This window comes from Oryctolagus cuniculus, chromosome X, assembly GCF_051225735.1.
Source record: "Oryctolagus cuniculus isolate XC-2025 breed Fujian yellow rabbit chromosome X, ASM5122573v1, whole genome shotgun sequence".
In the NCBI taxonomy this organism is placed as follows: domain Eukaryota; kingdom Metazoa; phylum Chordata; class Mammalia; order Lagomorpha; family Leporidae; genus Oryctolagus; species Oryctolagus cuniculus.
Genome location: NC_142888.1, coordinates 77,518,953 through 77,542,609, shown reverse-complemented (window position 1 = coordinate 77,542,609; position 23,657 = coordinate 77,518,953). Strand labels below are relative to the sequence as shown.

Below are 23,657 nucleotides of genomic sequence, written 5' to 3'. Positions count from 1 at the left end.
ATTAGACTAGATCCCCAGAGCCCCTGAAATGAATGTCCAAGAGAATATATAAATATACAAGTTGAGGGTCTTGAGTTGCAACATTTGAATCTGAAATGCTCCAAAATCTGATACATTTTGAGGTCTGCTATGAGGTCACAAGTGGAAAATGTGACACCTGACACCATGTGATGGATGGGTCACAGTCAAAATGCACAAAATAATGTAGAAAATGACCTTCAGGAAATGTGAATAAACTATGTATGAGACATAGATGAAATTCCTGTTTGGAATTGGGTTCCACCTCCAAGATATCTCATGATGGATATCATTATATTCCAAATTCTGAAAAAATCCAGAGTCCTTCCAGTCCCAAGCATTTTAGATAATGAATATTCAACTTGTACAATGTTATCGTGATTTACACTTCATTGCCCGTATCTTTAATGGCTCCCCAAGCACTTGGCAAGTATATTCATTAACTTTCATTCCCAATTCTGAAGTGGCCAGAGAAGAAAACAGAAATGGAAACAAGAAATAGACTTTCCCATTCTCTGACTGTGGGCTGGCCTAAGAGGAAGGTGATGGAGCCTCTCTCAGATTTCTCTGGGAGGTTACAAGCAGATGGATAAATCCTTGAGGCCTAGACACTGGGAATCAGAATGTGGGAAAACATTTGAGTAGGGCAATTCTTCATACTTTTAATTAAACAAATCATCTAAATCAAATACAGCTGCCAAAAGAGAATTGCAATCTTGGGAGTAGAGGTTGCCTGTTTTACTTTATTGCCTTACAAGGGAGAGGGACTGGGCGGTGTGGGGTGGGGGGTGGGGTGGGGGAGCTGTTTCACAGAAATGCTGAAGGTTCAGTGTTTTTAACTGAAACTTTTTTTCCCAGAACCACCCTGATAGTAGCTTTTAAGCATAAAATGTTGTCTTGCATGTTTAGCATCTAAGGCATATTTAAATCAGAGGAGTGGGAGAAAATCCATTTTGGGATCATTATCCTATTCCTTTTTTAAAAAAAGATTTATTTTATTAGAGAGGCAGAAAGAAAGAGAGAGAGAGAGAAATCCTTGGCTGAAGCCAGGATCTTTATCCAGGTCTCCCACATGGGCACAGGGGCCCAGGGACTTGGACCATCTTCCGCTGCTTTCCCAGGCACATTAGCAGGGAGCTGGACCAGAAGTGGAGTAGCAGGGACTCTAACAGATGCCCATATAGGATTCTGGTGTCACAGGGGGCCTACGCCATAACACTGGCCCCAAATCCCATTCCTTCTTATCAAAAGTCTCCCATGCAGTTGTTTCTAAGGAGTAATCACGGGCCTTCTGACTGCAAAGAGAGAACAGGGACATATGCGCTGGATTTCACAGTGTCTTCTGTCACCATGTTCTAGGAAAGAAGGCAAGCCCATGAAGGGCTGTGAACAGCTTGCAGACAACAGGAATTGTTTTGGCGACGTGCATGTGATGTCCAAAAGAGCACCTGGTAAAAGGGTCTGGCTGCTGCCTCCTGACAACTTGTCTCAGTGTTTAAGTTGGAGTTATCTTTTGGCATGCAATCGACCTTTTGCTCTGCGACCACCCTTCCTACTCTGACCCTTTTCCTCACTGATATTCGTGTGCTAGATCAAAGCAATTATTATTATTATTTAATTTGACAGAGTTAGACAGTGAGAGAAAGAGACAGAGAGAAAGGTCTTACCTCCCTTGCTTCACCCCCCAAATGGCCACTACAGCCGGCATGCTGCGCCGATCCGAAGCTGGGAGCCAGGTGCTTCCTCCTGGTGCAAGACCCAAGGACTTGGGCCATCCTCCACTGCACTCCCGGGCCACAGCAGAGAGCTGGACTGGAAGAGGAGCAACCAGGACTAGAACCCGGCGCCCATATGAGATGCCGGTGCCGCAAGCGGAGGATTAACCAAGTGAGCCACGGAGCCTGCCCCAAGATCAAAGCAATTATTTAACAGCACAGTTCTGAAATTTGGGAGGGCAGCTTCTCCTACTTGGCTGAATCTTACAAATGTTCCACTCTTCCCAAAGAAGAAAATGTCACTGTATGAAAACCGGAACTATGGACCCTTAAAGACCATGACCCTTTATTGCACTGAATTGACTTCTTTACTTTCATTATCTTCATATTTAATAATGAAGCAACAGATTCTTCTAACAAAAATAATTCAAGGAATAACAAATGCATCAATTTAGAAAATAAAGTATACTCCCTTTCCTCCACACTGATCCCCCTCAACACTGGTTAATAGTTTGACGCAGTTTTATAGATTCCCCACAATGTTTATAAGGGAATCTATGTCTTATCCAACTCACACTTATTTTAAGAGAATAAATGGGATCAGAAAATTTAAAACTTGCGTTCCACTTCATATAATGTGAATATTTCTACATTAATGCATTCAGATACATTTCATTTTTAAGCTTTTATAATGTCACATTGTATGAATATGCAATAATTGATTTAACTAGCTCTCTACTGATGAGTACATTGGTCATTTTCCCAGGGTTTTCTATTACAACCACAGAAGCAATGAAATGTCAATTTTTGTTGAAAACTTGCTATTTCTCTGCTTAACAGGATAATATATGTTCATCACAGAAAACTTGGAGAATACAGAAAGTTGCAAATAAGACGATTAAGAACACCTAGAATCCAAGGGACTGTGCTATGGCATAGTGGGTAAAGCCACCACCTGTAGTGTCAGCGTGCCATATGGGTGCTGGTTTGAGTCCTGACTGCTTCACTTCCAATCCCACTCCCTGCTAATGCTCTTGGAAAAGCCATTGAAGATGGTCCAAGTGCTTGGGCCCCTGCACCCACGTGGGAGACCCAGAGGACACTCCTGGCTCCTGGCTTCAGATTGGCCCAGCTCCAGTAGTTGTGGTCATTTGGAGAGTGAACCAATGAATGAAGGATCTCTCTGTCTCTCCCTTTCTCTCTCTCTGTGTGTGTGTGTGTGTGTGTCTCTTTCCCTCTCTCTCTTTCCGTAGTTCTGCTTTTCAAATAAATAAATAAATATTTACACACACACCCCCAAAAAACACCTAGAATCCTACAAATCCTACAGCAAACCGTAAACATTGGTAACATTTTGGCTGCATTTGGGTATGTGGTCATTGAGTCTTTCATGCGGACAAGAGGGAAAGGGGGTAGATGCTTGTGTTTCACTTTTTTTAAAAAAAATCTTGGAATAGCATCAGATACGACGACTCCTGTTAGTGGTCTACACACATTTTCCCTTTATTCCTTTAGTAAAAAAAATTAAATTCTTTCCACCATAGCAATGTTCCCAACTAAAATCCAATGTTTCTCAGTGTTCCTGAAGTTAAAGATAACCAAGTAATATGATTCTGAATGAATGAGAGGTGAAGGGAAATTTATTGGAGATTTCTGGCAATATTTTGCTTTCTTGATATGGGCAATACCAGGTCCCCTTTATTACTTCCTTTTTCTTTTTCTGGCCCAGAGCATCCTTGTGAGGGTGGTTGTAGAATATCCACATTGTGAACATGAGGTGACAAAGATGAAAACAAAAGCCATAGGCTCAAAATGGTAGAATGCAAAGATACAAGGAGCCTTGGACATAGATGACATGGTGGAGACACTGCACAAGCTCTAACAGTCTACCTCCATATTTTTGGTAATATAAAAAACTCTATTGAATAACATACTGTATTCAGATTCCATTGTGTGTAAAGAAACATGTGCCCTGATATTCTGTATATGCAAGCTGCTTTTATCCCACTTCATTCATTTAACATCACATTGTGAGCACTTTCCCATGACATTAAATATTGCTTAAAAATACAGAACTTCTAATAGCTGCATAGTACGTCTGTGTAGGTATATCATTATTTAATCATTTAATTGTTGGTTTTTAGGTTACTTATAATTTCACATTAATTTATAATGGAATTGATATGGATACATATTAATTTTAATTACTTGTTTTCTTAAGATATATTTTTAGGAGGTGTGTGGGTTAAGCTGACTCTTGGGACATCAGCATCCCATATCAGAGTCCCTGGTTCGAGTTTCAGCTACAAAAATCTGATCGGGCTCCCTGCTAATGCACCTGGGTGGCAGCTAATGCTAGCACAAGTATTTGAGCCCCTGCCATCCACACGGGTAACCCTGATAGAGCTCCAGGCTCCTGGATTGGGTCTGGCCTAGCTCCAGGCTTTTACAGGCAGTTGTGAAGTAAACCAGCAGATAGAAAATCTGTCACTCTGCCTTTCAAAGTAATAAAGCAATACACACACACAGACACACACACACACACACACATATTTCTAAGGTTGAGATTATGATACCGAAGAGAAAAATACATTTTTTAAAGCAAGCTCATGCTTTTATTTATTTATTTATTTGAAAGGCAGAGTTATAGAGAGACAGAGGCAAAGAGAGAGAGAGAGAAAGAGAGAAGTCTTCCATCTGCTGGTTCACTCCCCAAATGGCTGCAACTGAGCTGATCCAAAGCCAGGAGCCAGGAGCTTCCTCCAGGTCTCCCATGCAAGTTCAGGGGCCCAAGCACTTGGGCCATCCTCCACTGCCTTTCCAGGCCATAGCAGAGAGCTGGATTGGAAGTAGAGCAGCCAGGACTCAAACCAGTGCCTATATGGGATGCCAGCACTGCAGGCCACAGCTTTACCCGCTATGTCACAGCAATGGTGCCAAAAAATACATTTTCAACATTCTCATAAATATTATTTTTCCAAGATATTTTTTCAAGTTAATTCTTCCAATAGCAGCAATATATCAGAATAGCATTTCAAAAACATTTTCAGCAATACTTAGAATTTTCTCTAATCATTAACAATAGATACATAACAGTATTTTATTGCTGCTTTATTTTTAGTCTTCAATTACGAGTGATACTGAGTCTTTCATGTCTCTCCCCTCAAATTAACCTCTTCTTACCACATAATAAAATAATTTTCAAACACATTGTAATCATATATTACAAAAATGCAGTCTTTGAGTCACATGATATCTTTCAAACATGCTGCTATTAAAAATCTCGTACAGGGTACAATGAACTCATGACTTCCTCGTATGTTTAATAAGCTAAGAAGTGATCACTCCAGTTCCTAACTGCAGGATTTGCTTGGATGTCCTTTAATCTTCACATACACACTTCACTTCCCCGCATGTTACTGGAATATTTCTCCAAAGTTATGATAATGTCTTAATAAGAAGTAGTACAGACTATGTGAGCTATGAGCTGAGCAGTATTGAGTGCTTTACAGACATGAAACTCACTCAAATCTTGTAACAACCCCAAGAGGAAGGTGTTATTGCCACCTCCATCCTACAGATGAAGAAACTGAGACATAAGCCTGAAAAGTAACTAGGCCCAAGTTTCCGCTTCTAAGTGTTGGAAGGGGCAGTCAGGCTCAAGAGTTCCTGCTGAGAATTAGTATGTGTTTCTGTCTTATCAGTCAGTGCTGCTCTTTCATTAATCAAACAACTGGTGAGTCTTTTGCAAAGAGTTTGAATATAAGCAAAACTCTGCACTTAACTTAGCCCATAAGGGCAGCTTTCAATCATGTTCTTCCATTCACAAACTTTCTGTCTAAACTTAGACAAGCCCTTGAACCTTCCTGAGTGTCGGTTTCTGAGCCACATTCTTTCCAGTACATTCATAGCCATTTCAGTAGTCTTACGTCTGAAAATTATTTACTTTGTTGTGGTCCCATCAACTGGTCTGTAATCAGTGTCAGTAATAATTAGAAACCCCCAAATCAATGTGAAAATGATCCATTCTGTGTGCTTGCTGACACAGTCCTTAGTCCAACTGCAGACCTCAACCAAACAGCTAGCTGCTCGCTGCCAGAGCTGAAAAAAAAAAATCAGAAGACAAAACTGGAGATAAGCTAAAAGAGAAAGTAAGCCTAGTTGTTGGGTTGGTTAGAACGCAAAGTCAGCTGCTGTGGAGTTGTTCTATGGTGAGAAAGAGAAACTGAAACTCTTCCAAGAGCAGCCCTGCCAGCCCTTGACTTTGACCTGGCCCAGCCCTGGATGTTGCCAGCATTTGAGGAGTGAACCAGTGGACAGATAAGCTCTGTCTCTCAAATAAAAAATAAATAAATAAATAATTTTTAAGACCCTAGAAAAGCAATGGCTGGGATAACCTCTGTCTCTCTCAAATATATATATATATATATATATATATATATATATATAAAAATTACATATATATATATATAATTTTTAAGACTGTAGAAAAGCAATGGCTTAGAGGTAGTTCCTGGAAAAGTTTCCTGAGCCCCAAGGGTAGTAGGAAAGCAGCCAAGGACCTCTGACGTAAAGGGCCAGGAAAGTGGACACCTTAGCAGTAATCCCATTAGAACTCTGATGAAACACTACATGTGCGTTCCTCATCACTGCTACTCACCCCATATCCCCCTGACACCTCGGCACTATGTAAGATGCCCAAAGCGTGACTTTGTAACCTTAAGGAGAAGACTCTAAGGAGTGAGGTTAGTTTGTTCCTCCCACTAGTCCCCCATCATCACTGCTATATTTGGCACGGCAGTGATTAAGATCCGAGAGCCATAATGCTCTAATAACTTTAAGGGTGAGCTCTTCTGACTCCCCTTTTTACCATATAATGATTCAGTATGACGTTTTCTGCTCCAGCCAAGAAAAATCCTGATAGATGGAAATTTATCTTACACTTACGAAAAGGCCTGTACTTAAGTTGTTATCTTAAGGTTTTGGCATTGACGTCTATGCTCAACTCATATCCATATTCAGGTCTATATAGAACTGCACCTCAACAAAAATCAGTTTCAGAATGTTTAATTCATCAGCAGGCTCTACTACAATTTGAAGTTATGATTCCAGGAAGTCTGGTTATTTCAAATGTGAAAAGAATATCACCAAGCCACACCTTTCAAAAAAATTTATTAGCATATGATTCTTTGCTGAACAAGGAAGATGGGAAATGTAGTTGCATTCACAAAGAATGTGTGGAGACTGCCAAGAAAGCAAGTAATTTCTGGAAGTCACCCTTATTTGGAAATATTCTAGCTACAGAACTATGGTTGTTTAAACAAAAGCATCTACCATATCTCCTTTTGGAAAAAATGTCCTTCCAAAATATAGGAAAACAATCAGATACGATGCTCCTCAGTTCTTCTATGATTTACTTGAAAATAACTTAAGTTGGAAACAAACAAACAAAAAAGACAAAGCCCACAAAAAACTGCAAGTAGCTTCCTGTAGACACTGTAATATCACGGAAAAAACATAGACTTTGGAGTTGACAGACCTGTTTTTAAAGTCTGGCCGTACTCAACTAGTTGGGTGACCTTGGGCATGTAACTTTATCTTCTCTATGATTTGTCTGTAAAAATAATCAAGTCAGACTAAATGAAAAAACATATGTGCAAGTGCTTATTGAATCCTATTCCTCCACTAGGCCTCAATGGAAAAGCAGAATAGTTACACACGGTTCTTCTCATATATGATAAACAAGTACATGTCTCAGTAAGTACACAAAACTACTCAGATGACTTCTTAAAAGCTCTGGACAGAGGAAAACAACAAAGTGATGCGTGGCCAAGTACAAAATTAGGAACTGCAGTGAGATACACTGAAATAAATTCTACTTCAAGTGGCCCTGATAAAGGTCCTTTTTGAGGTCGCTATTTGCTACATGAAGTTTGCTACATGTGCGACATCCAGAAATTCTACTGCTATAGTAAAATGCCAGGTCGTGCTATTTCATTCTCATTATGAGAATGAGATCAATGAAAAATTATTAGCAGCAGTTTCTGCCCAGTTAGCCAGAGTAAAATATCAGCTCAAGTCCAAAGGCAGCAGAAGACACTAGGGTCAATGGCAAAATGATAAAGTTGCCACCTTATTTTGAAGCTTTTTTTTTTCAGTTGTCCAATAATTCCACAGTATTTTTTGGCTGTGTTGAAATTCTTCTAAGAAACTTCTACTTTAATTGTTATAATCCAGCAGTTGGTAAAACTATGGCAAAGGAGCCAAAATCAGTCTGCTATGCTTTTGTAAATAAAGTTTTATTGGAACACAGTCACACCCATTCAACTATGTATTTTTATGACTGCATTCATACTACAATAGCAGAATTGAGTAGTTGTGACAATGACCATATGATCTGCAAAGACTACAACATTTGCTATCAGGATTCCTACAGAAAAAGTGCATCAACTCTTATTCTACCCCCTAACAACTGTTTGCTACCTAAAATCAAAGATTATCTATGGGATATCTTCATTTTCAAACATGACCACATTGATGTCACCTATAGACTGCCTGGAACAAAAAAAGAATTTAAGATTATTTAATTATTTATTTGAGGGGCCAGTGCCATGGCATAGTAGGTTAATCTTCCGCCTGTGGTGCCAGCATCCCATATAGCTGCTGGTTCTAGTCCCGGCTGCTCCTCTTCCAGTCCAGTTCTCTGCTATGGCCTGGGAAAGCAGTGAAGGATGGCCCGGGTCCTTGGGCCCCTGCCCCCACATGGGAGACTGGGAAGAAGCACCTGGCTCCTGGCTTTGGATCAGTGCAGCTCCAGCCGTTGTGGTCATTTGGGGGAGTGAACCAGTGGATAGAAGACCTTTCTGTCTTTCCCTCTCACTGTCTGTAACTCTACCTTTCAAATAAATAAATAAAATCTTGAACCAAAAAAAATATTTATTTGCAACAGCTAGAGAGGGAGAGACAGAGATCAGTCAATCTTCCATCTGCTGGTTTACTCCCCAAATGACTACAACACCTGGGGCTAGGTCAGGCCAAAATCAGGAGCCAGGAGCAGGGTACAGGGGCCTAAGTACTTGGACCATCTTGTGCTGCTTTCCCAGGTGGATTACAGAGAGCTGGATCAAAAGTAGAGCAGCTGGGACCATATGGGATGCTAGTGTTGCAGACAGAGGCCTAGCCTGCAGAAAAAATTTTTTTGCAGAGTCTTATTTAAAAAAAATTCTTTAAATTTACTTGAAAGGCAGAGAGATGGAGTGACAGCCAGAGACAGAGAGAAATGTCCCATCTGCTGAATCACTCCCTAAATGTCCACAACAGCACTGGTCCAAGCCAAAGACAGGAGCCACACACTCAATCTAGGTCTCCAACATGGGTAGTACCCAAACACTTGATGTCACTGCTGCTTCTCAGGTGTACATGAGCAGGAAGCTGAACTTGGAGGCAGAGCTGGGACTAGAACCCGGGCACTCTGGTATGGGGCTGCAGGTATTACAATTGGCATCTTTACTGCTGTACCACATTCCCACCTAAGTAGAATCTTCTTTGCACATCCTGCCCATGCTTATTCCCTTTCCAAAATAATGGAAGTCAGCAATGTGGCACCCTGTGTTGGAAAAATTGTCAAATTTTGAATTTGGAGTATCTCTAAACTGTACTGGCATGTGAAAGTTGTATGTGATTAACTGCCTTTATTTCATTATCTTATTTAAACAAACCCAAGTATAGCCAAAGTCAGCTTTGAGGGCAGTCTACCAATCTCTTAGGAGATTTGCTCTCAAACAGTAGAGTTGAAACACACTGGATACCCACCATCTTTTTTTTTGTAAAGTTTTGAAAACTTTGAGAATTGTAGCAATGACATCTGTTGCAAACTGAACAATCAGCTGCAGCACTGCTTCATGTCATGAACTTTCATCCCAAATCAGAACTGACAATCAGTCTGATTCAGCCCATAGCTCATCCTCCCAAATAATGTGGTTTGAAAGATAAGAAATCTGAAAGAAGTAAAATAATGGCTGCAATAACTGGAAAAACAGAAGACAGGAATTGGGGCAAAATCTCCCTCCTAACTATGCAAAATCTTCAAGATGGAGCCAAGCTATAAGTAATTCAAAAGTTATAATTTATTTGTGTCAAGGGATCCTTGATATAAGAAGTCGGAGTAGGGAAAGTAAAAAAGATTGGTTCAGCTTCCTTTGTTCTTCATGGACATGTTCCAAGGTAAAGTTCAAACTAATGTTAGTCTTCATTATTTAGCTTTATTATGCCTACAACAAAAATAAAACTATTTCCATATTTTCCCCATTAAGTTACAGGTTTTAAGATATATTTTCCAAAAAGTGATGGGAAGGAAGCTCCTTCTTAAAAATGGGAATGTAGGGGCAAGCATTTAGCCCAGTCCTTAAGACGCCAGTTAAGACACCCACATTCCACAATAGAGTGCCTGGCCTGGAGTCAGCCGTGGTGCCTGACTCCAGTTTCCTGCTAATGTAGACCCTGGGTGACGGCAGCAATACCTCAAGTACTTGGGTCTCTGCCACCCACATGGGAGGCCTCTTGCATTGAGTTTTGGGCTCCCTTCTTCAGCCCTGCCTAGCCCCAGCCATTGTGGGCATTTGGGAAGTGAACAGGTAGATGGGAGTTTCTCTCTCTCTCTCTCTCTCTCTCTCTCTCTCTCTGTTGTTTAAACATTTGTTAACTAAAACAAAAAAAGGCATGTAAATAACACCCAGCAATATTTATAGTCAAGACATAGGGGAAGGCAAATGTTTAATGGCAAATTAGTATATCTTTATAACAAAGTAACATGTAATGACATAATTTCATAGATTTCACAGATAGTTCTTACGCAATTCTAAATCTGATTCTCCCATTTGGTTGCTAAAGAATTTCACTTTTCAGTTTTGCCCCGAGAGAGAAAAAACATAGAGCAAAATCTCTCCCTGGAATAATGTGGTGATTCAAGCACTCCAAGTTCTAAATTGTGTTAGAGGTATATGTTTATCCTTTTGGAGAAAAATATAAGGAGGCTTTTACTACAGACCATGGGATTATTTGCAAATATGCTTTGACAAGGCAAAGCGGTAGACAGTCTCATGATACCAAGAACCCCACTCTTGGGTCATTATTTTGGAGAGCCCAAGTAATAAAATACCACCAAGTTATCAGAGATATAGTGACAAATCTATCCCACCCACAGGCTTGGGGACAGGGAGAATTAGAGTCACAGAATGTGAGTGTGTGTCTTTATAGCTGAGCAGACTACTTTCAGCCAGCCAGTGATGAAGGGCTTTGGACCATGTCCACCAGAAAAGAGGAAATGAAAACTGAAATACTAAAGGCAGACAACTGGAATGCTACTGAGTTTCCCCTGGGTCTGCACTTTTGCTAAATTTCCCTTTACCCACAGCAAAAAAAAAGACCTAGGAGGTCTTTTTGGGAGGCTCTGTCAACTTGTCATCAGGAATCAGGGACAATTTTAGCCTATCTATAGAGGCAAGAGCAAGCAGAGAACTTTCAAATAGTAAATCAGATCATGTTATTCTCCTGTTCAGTCTTTCCAGTGGGTTCCAGTCACTTTTTGAACCAAATCTAAAAGGCTAATCATAGCCAATAAGGCCGTGCATGCTCTTATTCTATCTGCATAACCTCGTGTCACACTGTCTTGTATACCCTGCTTTAGCCACACTCTTCTTCTTGCCATTTCTAGAACATGTCAAACTCATCGTCATTTCAGAACCTTCAGATTGGCTGCCCTCTGGTCTGAAAAGCTCATCCTCCAGACTTCACGTGCTTCACTCCCGTACCCCATTCATGTCTCTGCACAAATACCACCACCTAACAGCAGCTGCCACGAACTGCCTTGTATAAAACTACCTACCCCTGTTCACTTTATATCCCCCATTTGCTTTAATTTTCTATGAATAATTATAAGCATGTGATGATACACTACATATGGATTGAGAAAATTTATCATCTACCCCTCACAAGATCATAATAGACATGGTTTTGAGTTTGTTCACTCCTTATCTGTGAGGGTTAGAATAGTGGATACTCCAGTGATATTTATTGAAAGAATAAATTAACTGAAACAGACAGTGAAATGAAATCAATATTGTAGAGATCTTGTTTCCAGACTGTGCAAGACTTAAAATATTCCAAACAGTTAAACATATGCAAATAGACATTTTAAGACTTCTGGAAAAGTTAATTTCATAAATGACCTTGGCCATTCCACAGTTTAACTCAAATTTCAACCTAATGCTACATGCTACCACTCAAGCTTGGTTCCTCTTTAGTAGCAAGACAGGATTGCTATAATGTCTAATGTTGGTCTCAGAATATCCAAAGACCCTTATCTTGCCAAGTCTGGAGAAAGTTTTAAATATCTTTTGCTCAGAAGAATTCTAGAAATAGCAGACATAATCACTCTTTCAGAAAATTAGATTCACAGATATTGTTGGCCTATTTAATCAGACTCGAGTCCCAGCATACTATCCTAACTTAGTACTATATAAAGGCAAACTCTTGCATCTGAAGAGATTTAACACAGTAGGACATCTGGCTTCCTATTATTCATGGAGTAGGTGTTATGGGCTGAACTCATTCACAAATTTGCTCTGGAGAAACTTGGGGAGAAAGTTAGCAGGTTCTGGAATCCACCTGGAGCCATGGAGTAAAGGTTTTATTTTTATCAATGAAACTAATCAGTTCAGCCCAGTATTGACAGTGACACTGTTATTAGCATCACTGTATCCCCAGGAGACTGCATTATCTTACATTACTAACTCCTGCTGTATTCTATATTTTGTTCTGGTCAAGCTGGACATCTCCTTTTACCAATCTTACCCTGTGCTTTTCTGTCTTAATATGTTTGCTCCTCCTGTTTCCTAACTTGTACCAAAGTGGTTTGTTTTTTTTTTTAAGATTTTATTTATTTATTTGAAAGGTAGAGTTACAGGCAGAGAGAGGGAGAGACAGAGCGAAAGGTCTTCCATCCACTGGTTCACTCCCCAAATGGCTGCAATGGGTGGAGTTGGGCCAATCTGAAGCCAGGAGCTTCTTCCGGGTCTCCCACACAGGTGCAGGGGCCCAAGCCCTTGGGCCATCTTCTGCAGCTATCCCAGGTCACAGCAGAGAGCTAGATGGGAAGAGAAGCAGCCAGGACTAGAACCGGCACTCATATGGGATGCTGGAACCTCAGGCAGAGGCTTAGCCCACCACACCACAGCCAGGCACCTCCCCCCCGCCCCTTTTTGGTAAAGATTTTATGTATTTAGTTGAAAAGTAGAGTTACAGACAGAGAGAAGGAGAGACAGGGAAAAAGGCCATAGTGGTTTTTTAAAATGTATCTCACATACCTCTTCTATTTTACAATAAGCCCATTCATTTATTCATCTATTCATTCGTTCATTCAAACACAATCTCACATTAAGGAGAAAAAAAAGAAGCTAATTTAAATATCTGATCAAAACAGCCCATTTCTAAAACTTATAGTAAAAAAGACAGTACTAAGGATTGTTTACTCCAGATAGAGTTGCTAAGAGTCTCAGACTTGCAGAGAAGTTTCACAAGGATCTATCTGTAGTGTCAAAGACCAAAGTGACTGAGTTCTGTCTAAATCTGGGTTAGTCAAGAACACAGTTCAACAACTGGTGCTAACATGTGTACACAAAGTCAGATAGACACATTTCCTGCTACAAGGGGGAGAAAAAAACATGAAACAGTACCATAAATGGAATACATAAAATATTATATGCACGTAGTTAGGAACACATCATACTATATGCTTACCATATATCATGACTGCTCTCACAGTGTCTAACGACTTGCACAGAATACTTAATAAATATTTATGAAATTGAATGGAATTCAGTTTTTTAAATTAGAAGACACAGATTCAAACTCTTCTTGCCATAAGGTATGTGGAACATGGGAGGCTGATAAAAATTAATTTCAAGCACCAGATCAAAATGACATTAAAAAATAAGATGAGGGGCAGCAATTGTTGTGTAGCAGGTTAAGCTACCACTAGAGACACCCACATCCCGTATTGGAATACCAGTTCCATCCAGCTCTCTTGGTTCTAATCCTGCTTCTTGCTAATGCATACTGGCAGGCAGCATATGGTAGCCCAAGTGCTTGGGTTCCTAATATCCATCCACATGGGAGATCTGGATGGTGCCCTCAGATCCTGGTGTTTGCATGGCCCAGCCCTGGCTGATGCAGGCATTTGGGGAGTGAACCAGTGAATGGAAGATCTCTTGCTTACTTTCACTCTCCCTTTCAAGTAGATGAAAATAAATATTTAAAATTAAAATGTAATTCACAAAAGTCAATTTTAGTAAATGACAATTTTTAAAATAGGATGACATTCTCAACTAAATAAACAAAAGTCTAAGATACATTCAATTGTTCCCATAATGACTATCTTGACACTTTGCATTAAATAATAAACACCAGATTCTCCTACCCCCAAAAATCTTTGTGCCCCACATTTGCAAGCAGGTACACAGTCTACTGGGGAAACCAGTGCTGTGTAAGGAGATGTCCCTATTGCCTCTTCTAGTGTTAGAATCTTTAGGAATTTATTTCTTTAGAGCAACTCAGAGCTGAGGAACATTCAAAAATAAGCTTGCCCTGAGTAAAAGTAAGAAGGCTACAGCCCTTATAATGGCTACTAGTATAGGCCTTCTGCACATCCAGAGAGGCCGGCTCCTGCACAGTGATCTCAGGAGCACCTTGGCACAAGCTGATCCTACTGACCTGTATTTCTTACCATGGAGTCAATCCTCAAGAAATGAACAGATTGATTAAATTGAGATATTCTGTTATGTCAGAGAAATAACATCTATAGGAATTGGTTTTACATGACCAAAATGTATTCTTTTGCCACCAGGCCAAAAGCTGGGCATAATACTGGACACCTGTGATGGAGCATGGCCAAATGAGGATGTGAGCAGGGAAATGCTCAAACATGGCTCATATTAAATTCTGTTACATGTGTTTTTTAAGGTTATGTTTAGGTGTAGCTGAGTCTTGTAATACCAAACTATTTTTAGAAGATGGTCTAGATCAGGAAAAAAATACTCTTGCATGTGTCAGATCGCTCACAGAGAACCAGGTGCACGGATGGCAAATACCAGATGGGGGAAAAAAAAAGCAGGAAAGCAAAAGCAGATACTGAACGGCAGTCTATTTAGGAAAGAACCAGTCAACAGGAAGGAGGAGGAAGCAAGGAGCAGGTCGTGTGTGGGGCGTGATTGAGGAGGCTGAGTACAGGAGACAGATTCTTCCACAAGCTTTCAAATAGGGGAAGACTGAGCAATTCAGGCGCAAAAGGGCCACGTGCCATCAGATACGTGAGGCAGTAAAACCCTCTTTCAACAGTAGTTAAGCTCATAATGTAGGCCAGGGGGTGAAAATGCAAGAGTTTTTTGTGTTACTTGGATTATTAGAAGTCTAACTCAATAACCAAAAGATGGAAAATGTGCAAATATCCATCAATTCATGAATGAATAAACAAACTATAGCATATATGAGGGGGCTTCACAGAAAAGCAAATTAAAGATTCATTTTCGATTATCTTAATATACAGAAGATCAGCTTAGTAAGGATTTCAACAGTTTGCTCCCACACAGAAACATAAAGTGAAAAATAATAGATGATTTTTTTTAAATGATGATGAAATCAGATCAGACCTATTGTCATGTTTAATGAATCTTGATGTGAATGGAAGGGGAGAGGGAGTGGGAAAGGGGAGGGTTGTGGGTGGGAGGGACGGTATGGGGGGGAAGCCATTGTAATCCATAAGTCATACTTTGGGAATTTATGTTCATTAAATAAAAGTTAAAAAAAAAGAAAAAAAAAGAAAAGCAAATTAAAAGGTACATTTACTTTCATACAAAAACTTTGAAATCCATGTATAGTTTTTTCATAATAAACATTTTATAAGTTTTGTAAGACCCCTCATTTATACATTCGAATATGAGTCAATAAAAATAAAGAAAAAAAATGAATGAGGTACTGATAAACACTACAGCATGGAGGAACATGGCAAACATGATATTGAATGAAAGAACCTAAATACTAAAGGTCACTCACTGTATGATTCCACTTTGATAAAATGTCCAGAATAGGCACATTTACATGGAAACCAAATTAGTAGTTGCCAGGGACTTGGAGAAGGGAACTGGGAGTGTCTGTTTAACAAGTATGGGGTTTCCTTTTCAAGTGAAGCTATACAGTGAAATGAGATAGTAACAATATTGTGAACCACTGAATTGCTCCCTGAAAAATGGTTATTTTTTTGTGAATTTCATCTCAATAAAAAAATTTAAGTCTTACTCAAAAAACAGGAGGCAAACTTTCAGTATTCAAGGTATCCTAGCTCCTTTTAAGCTTGTTATACCAATATCCAAAAATAATATTTAAGAATTAATGAGAATAACAGCTAATTATTTTTAAATCAGCCAATTTTGGTATGTCTTTATTTATTTAAACACTTTAATTAAGGATATATTTTATATAATAAAGAATACATGTAACCAGTGGTGATATTCAAAATACTTAATAATATGTATAGCATGGATACTGACCAGATATAATGCCAGCTATCAACCAGTAGGCAAATGTTCTTTTCATTTTATCTGTAACAAGCAAATTAACATAAAACAGGAAATTTAGCTGAATAACATAATAATACCATAACCAAGGCACCTCCATCTTGCCTATAACAATGTGTTTAATTCCTACACCTAGTACCCAGAAGAAAACCACTAACTTCGCCGGCACTGTTTCGCCTATGTCCGCAGTGTGCTAGGCTCTGAAAGTTTATAGTCCCTGAAACTCACAGATGGGAATCCTCACTCTCAGTGCGATGGTCTGTGGAGATCCTCAGGGTTAGGTGAGGTCATGAGACTGGGGTCCTCAGAATGGGATTAGCGTATCTATGAGAGCCAATACAGAGCTCGCTCAGTTTCCTCATATGAACCCACAGAGGAGGCCATGGGAGTGCACAGCAAGTCGGCAAGTGCCTACAAGCCGAAAGGACAGGCGTCAGAACAAAACCTACCTTGGCTGTTAACCATGATCCTGGATTTCTAGCCTCTGGAACTGTAAAAACTTTCTGCTGTTTAAACCGCAGAGTTTCTGCTATTTTGCTATGGCACTCCAAGCAGACTAAGACACTGAAGTTGCAACTTTCAAACTTTTCTCACCTCTATGGGTCTTTATATTTCTTGTTTTTGAGGAAGCCAAAGAAGGACTTGTATCCCTATCCTGAAGGCATTCTGTGTATAGACTCATTTTCTAGATATTGCTTTCTTGGTTATTCTGAATACCAGATGCCCTAATGTGGTGGAAGGATAACAAATGTTCAGGGTGATAAATAAAAGTAAAAATAATCTTCTCCTTCCATGCTTCTGGCATTCTAAGTGAACATGTACATATTTATTTCTGATAAGTTGCAATATTATAGGGGTTGTTTTTTATTAGCTAAAAAACATTGAGGTTTTAATTTCTGTGCTAACTTCTTTTGAAGAAGCTTGCTTAGACCTTTTTAACTTATTGGTAACTAGTTCATTGCTTGCCCGTAAATGCTTAAATGACCAAGTGCTTTGCCCTGCAATGTCTTTAACCAGGAAAACCCTTAGTTTGTATATCACGCTCCACATGCTGTTGGGAAATTCGTAAACAAATGCCAGGGAAGGAATCCAGACCTTTGTCTGGGGTCAACACATAGGGACATACCACATAGGGCTGAAGTGACAGATCTAGATTCTTCTTCTCTTCTTTTCTTTTCTTCTGGTACCCATCTCAGATGAAATACATCTGTGCTATGATTCCTATGGTTAAGGCCTATGTCAACATAGACTGATTTGTAGCAACTTGATCAGTGAAATAGTAATTCCATTTAATTGATATAGTTTGAATTAAGTTGCCATAAAAAAATAGAAGAATGAATGTTTACACTTGGTTTTTCTCCTACATCTTTAAGACCTAATTCTCCCTCTAAAAGGAAAAGACCTGCATTTTAGGTAAAAGCTGTGAAAGACAGTCTTAAAACAATGTTATTTTGTGCAGATTTTTTAAATTAGCTCTCAATTAATGTGCTTTGAAATTATTTACTTTTCTGGTAATGCTTTATATATCATGTATTTTGTAATTTATCATATTATTCCCATGGCATAATATAGCAGCAATATAAACAAATGCTTGGCTTTTCTCATTTTGATGATTCTGACACTCAACCCAAAGCAGTAGCCAACAATGTGCTCATATTATGAAGAAGGCCACATAGAAAATGAAATAAAATTATATACTCAAATGAATGTGGATACAACATAAACTGCAAAAATAGAACTAAAATATGTGTGGGTTATGCTGCTCACTGAAGTGGATGAATTCAAAGGAACATTTTCACTTGGATTTGCATTTCCAATCAAACTTCCAAATTGTTGTGTGGCTTCCACTTTGCATACTGGACACAGAAACATACTAATCTATTTTATAACTATAAATTATTAAAGAAATAAAAATTAAATATGAATTCAAATAATTACTTTCTTAAAGGATATTTTTAATATAGTGTCTTACTCATCTGGGAGATGTGGGTTTTTTAAGATTTATTTATTTATTTGAAAGGCAGTGTCAGAGACAGAGACAGAGAGAGAGAAGGAGAGGGAGAGGGAGGTGGAGAGAAGGAGGAGGAGGGAGAGAGGAAGCGAGAAGGGGAGAGGGAGAGGGAGAGGGAGAGGGAGAGGGAGAGGGAGAGGGAGAGGGAGAGGGAGAGGGGTCTTCCATCTATTGGTCCACTCCCCAAATGGCTGGAGCTGGGCTGATCAGAAACCAGTAGCTTCTACCATGTCTCCCACGTGGGTGCAGGGGCCCAAGGACTTGGGCCATCTTCCACTGCTCTCCCAGGCCATAGCAGAGGGCTGGATCAGAAGTGGAACAGCTGGGACTTGAACTGGCACCCATATGGGATGCTCGCACTGCAGGTGGTGGCTTTATACACTACGCCTCAGCGTTGGTCCCATGGGAGATGGTTTTAAGCAATGGAAGGGACCCTAGTTTGAGACTCAAGGGGAGAAGTTAGAGAGCTCAAGTAAACAATTTAACTTCTCTATTCCTCTGTTCATTCATCTGTAACATGAGGATTACAATGGCACGTACTTTTTTAGAGCTACTCCGAGTGCAATAAAAATGAATGCATATAAAATTCCTGGTGCATACTAATTACTGAGTAAGTATTAACTATTTTCAAATGTCTCAATCTTAAATCCAAGTTTATTCTATCAAAAGCATCACTGAAGAATCTTGGGACTCTTGTTGCATTGAATTACCACACTTCTCCCTAAAACATCCCCTTCACTACTCTTGTTCAGCCTCTTAGTTCTTTTTAAGTTATTATTTTTTTAAATTTTTATTAATATGCTATTATTTCTTTACCAGTTGAATTCAACATTGACATTTTTATCCGTGGGGGCTGCTGCTTCCTTTCTATTCTAACTTTCTTTTCATCCTCTTTCTTAGTATCTCGAGTCTGCCATCTGCTTCTACTCAAACCTTGATTCTTCTAGGAATGAGAGCCCCTAAGGCATGTTTAGTGTTTGCCAGATTGTTCAGCAGCAAAGGCCCTCATATGAAAGGTAATGAATGAAAGAGGTGAGACTAGTTAACACATTACTTTAGAGTTGCAACTGGATTTTTTAAACACGTATGCCAACACTCGTATTTTCAAGTAATTGTTGTCACATTCAAAGTACTCACTGTGGGAGTTTTTGTGTTACTCTGCAATGATACAACTTGGATCTCAGGCACCAAGTATATTATGCTTGAGCAAGTTTGTTCCAATTCAGGAGTGACTTTTCAACCTTCCCTTTCCCTAAAAGCCTCACGGTCTCACTTTCCAAATAATCCATTAGAGTGACAACACTGCATCTACTCCTTCATCTAGCTTACCCCTTGTTTCATCTTACTCAACTGGAATAACACCAACACTAGTGAAATCTAACCTCTTGCCTATTGCACATTCATACCCCTGCTGCTTAATATAGACCCCCCCCCCAGACACACTTCAAATAGACCATTAATACTGTTCAAGAATCAAATTATGAAGCAGGCAATTAGCTTAGTGGTTAAGAAGGCCACCTGCATTCCACATCAGCGTACTGGCCCCTTGATTCCAGCTTCCTGCTAATGCAGACCCTGAGAGGCAGAGGTGATGGCTCAAGTAATGGGGTTCCTTCCACCCAGGTGGGAGATTTGTATTGAGTTCCTGGCTCCCACCTTCAGACCAGCCTAATCCTGGCTATTGCAGGCATATGGAGAATGACCCAGTGGATGGCAGTTTGCTTGTTCTCTGCAACAGCACCCCCCAGGCCTCTTGCTCCCTCCCTCTTATCCCTCTCAAATTTTTTGAAGTAACTATTTTTCTTTTTTAAAAATCATAAAATATTTTCTTAGTCTCTTCATTCCCACACATTTATAAATTATTATTATACTTTTATCCTCAAATTTCCAATATCTTTTCTTCCCACCATCACAATGACCTGAGAGAAAAAAAGACTGAACATTCCACCATCTCCCACGCCTACCAAACTGCCAGCTTCTGTTCCAACATGGGACTGTCTCTTTATGCCATGCTCCTATCTAATGGCAGTCCATCTGCTTGTCCACTAGGTTCCATCCACGCTCGCCTACTCGAAGACACCTCCAGCAATCCCATTCCCTCCTGAATCATCCATTTCCTACTGTCTACTGAATCATTGCCATGAGCATTTAAACACATTCTCTCTCTCATCTGAAAAAATTATTTAACCCCTTCCCATCCCATTTTTATTCACTATAGCAAAACTCCTTCTGAAAAATTTGATCATATTCCCATTCTCTGTTGAGTCCACTATAGTCAGACTTTCACCACCATCACTACACTAAAGCTACTCTTTTCAGGATCACCCATTGCTAAGCCAAATGTTCAAGTCTCAGTTCAAAATTGACTTGTCTTATTCTTATTAATTGCTATAGTTGATCACTCCCTTCTGCCTGGATTCCAGGACACCACACTCTAACATCTTATTGGCCTTTCATTATCAGTTTCCTTTGTTGATTCCTCTTGTTAACCCAACTTCTAGAATGTACCAAGAGCCAATCCTTTATTTCATTCTTTTTTTTTTTTTAATCTATTGAACCCCATGCTATCTTTGGTGATCTCATCTTTTCTTTAAATATTATCTGGACAGATGTCCTAATTTAGAAAGGTTAGACTTGAGACTTGAGTTTTTTTTGTTTTTTTTTTGTTTTGTTTTGTTTTGTTTTACTTTGATGGTGATGGTGTAATGGTGATAAGCATCTAGTAGAAGGCATGCTTTAGGAGCAGGTGTTTGGTACAATGTTGAAGCTGCCGGTTGGGAAGCCCCCATTCCATATTGTTGCATCTAGGTTTGAGTCCCAGCTCTACTCCTGTTTCCAGCTTCCTGCTAATGCACACATTAGGAGGCCATGGGTAAAGACTTAAGTAGTTATGTCCCTGCTACCTATGTGGGAAACCCAGATTGAGTTCCCAGATCTTGGCTTTACTTTAACCTGGTCCAGCCCCAGCTGTTGTGGGCATCAGGATGGTGAATCAGTGGTTGGAAGATCTGCCTGTCTCTGTCATTCAAATAAATTAATTAATTTAAAAAATGTTCAAAGGAAACCATACTTGATTTTTGAATTTGAATCTTTTCCCAGGCTAGTGAAATGCAATAAAATCCTAACTCATAGTGTTGGGAAGAGCAGTAGCAGAATTTCCCAATCAGCCCAGCTAACAAAAGGAGAAACCATTGAGACTCTACCATGTGCTACAGTGCTAAGCTAGGATGTTCCGTAAGTTATGTAGTAAGGGCATTTTCAACTTAAAGAGTTTTTTAACTAACAATAAGTCAAGGAATGTCTGCATACTGATGACTTCCAAATACATATGATCAGACTTCTCCCATGAACTCCAGGTTTATATACCCAATTACTTACCCAATATTTCTAGGTGGATATCTAACAGGCTTCACAGCTATAACTGGCTCTTAACACTAATTTCCTGATATTGCGCTTCAAATGTGTTCTTCCCAGATTTTTCCCGACTTCAAAAGAACAACTCCGTCCTTTCAGCAGTCCAGGCTAAAACTCTGAGAGTCATCCTTACTTCTCTCTCTAACCTATTTCCCACATCTGCAAGTCCTCTCAGCAATACTGTCAAAACATATCCAGCATGCAGTCATGTCTCACCGATTCCACTGTCACTATCCTGATTGAAACTGCTAGCACTTTTGGCCTAGATGACTACAATGGCCTAAGTGATTTCCTTGCTTCTCCTTCATTCACTGATCAGTACAGTCTGCTTTAAACACAGCAGCCAGAGAGAGCCTCTAAAACATGAGTCAGGGGCAGGCCTGTATGCCTGAAATGACCTAGCATTTAAGATGCCTGTATTCCCCATCCCAGTTCCTAGGTTTGATTCTTGGCTCCAGATCCTGACTCTAGCATCCTGCTAATGCAAATCCTGGGCATCAGAGGTGACTGCTCAAGGGGCTGGGTTCTTGCCACCTACATGAGGGACATGGACTGAGTTCCTGTCTCCCATCTTCCGTCCTGGACATGTAAACATCTGAGGTGGGGGGTGAGGAGGGTAACTAGTAGATGGGAACTAGTTCTTTCTCCCTTCCCCTCCTCCTCACTAATGTGCAGCCAAGAAGGCAGCAGGTGATGATGGCTCAAGTATTGGTCACCCACATGGGAGACACAGATCGAGTTCCAGGCTCCCAGCTTCAGCTGTTGCAGTTGTCTGTCTCTCTGCCTTTCAAAGAAATAAATGGAAAAAGTAAAAGAGGATATAGAGGATATCTTGGTATTCCATTTCACAGTAAGTGGAGAAACCATCTTGAATTTTTCTATGAACTCAGAGCTTTGGAAGTTCATTAAAAGCTTCATTTTCAGGGCCAGTGTGTGGTATAGTGGGTAAAGCCACTGCCTGCGACTGTGTCATTACATATGGATACTAGCTTGAGTCTTGCCTGCTCCTCTTCCAACCCAGCTCTCTGTTGTGGCCTGAGAAAGTAGTAGAAGATGGCCCAACTGTTTGGACCCCTGCACCCACATGGGAGGCCCAGAAGCAGCTCTGGGCTCCTGGCTTCAGCCTGGTCCAGCCCCAGCTGTTGAGGCCATCTGGGGAGTGAAGCAGTGGATAGAAGATCTCGGTCTCTCTCTGTCTCTCTCTTTCTGTAACTCTGCTTTTCAACTAAACAAATCATTAAAAATAAAAGGTTCATTTTCAGGAAGAAGAATTAGGTACGATTTCATGCAAATATCTGCAAATGCAGGTTCCATGTTGGAGGAAGTGGTATTTGATTGGTGGGTCTATGAATATGAGCTAAGCAGTAATCTCTCCCTTCTGCCAATTGAGTAGTGAGTGCAGCCAGCTTGTTTTATAGAACTCAATCTTGACCCCCCACATACTAGATTTCCCTCAGTGCCTAACACTTCATCCAATGTCTCTGAGTGAGTGACAACAATCTTCAAGAATCTGGGATTCTAGGCAAAATGCCCAGTATCCACTGGAATAAAGGGTAGGGTGATAGGAGCCAAAGACCTGTTCTCAGCTGATGAAAATCACTCAAGCAAGGTTCTGGCAACACGGCAATGAACAGGATACAACCCCTGCACTCCAGAAGCTCAAACTCTAGTTGAGATTGTTTGGGGAAATATGGTACTGTGAATACACATATGCTAGGATTTCAAATCTTTTTGCACCAAAATAAACTTACCTATTTTTCCACAAAATTTTTGAAGTATTCTTATAGATTATTAAACTATATAGCTGTCCCTCAGTATCTGTGGGAATCCCCATCAGATATCAAAATCTTCAGATGCTCAAATCACTTACAT

The 23,657-nt window shown here is 40.0% G+C and overlaps 1 long non-coding RNA gene across 7 annotated transcripts in view; it reads right to left on the bottom strand.

The window, feature by feature from the left end:
* The window catches only part of LOC127484884 (uncharacterized), a 250,294-nt gene that overhangs the window by 142,450 nt on the left and 84,187 nt on the right, over positions 1-23,657 (bottom strand). Inside the window, exon 3 of one of the 7 annotated variants that reach the window (XR_011385376.2) lies at positions 12,645-12,876. The exons of 5 other annotated variants lie outside the window; for them this stretch is intronic. This is a non-coding gene — a long non-coding RNA (uncharacterized LOC127484884). Of the gene's footprint in view, positions 1-12,644; positions 12,877-16,330; positions 16,385-23,657 lie in introns of those variants that run through there. One more of the 7 variants, XR_016227717.1, reaches the window with a different exon arrangement.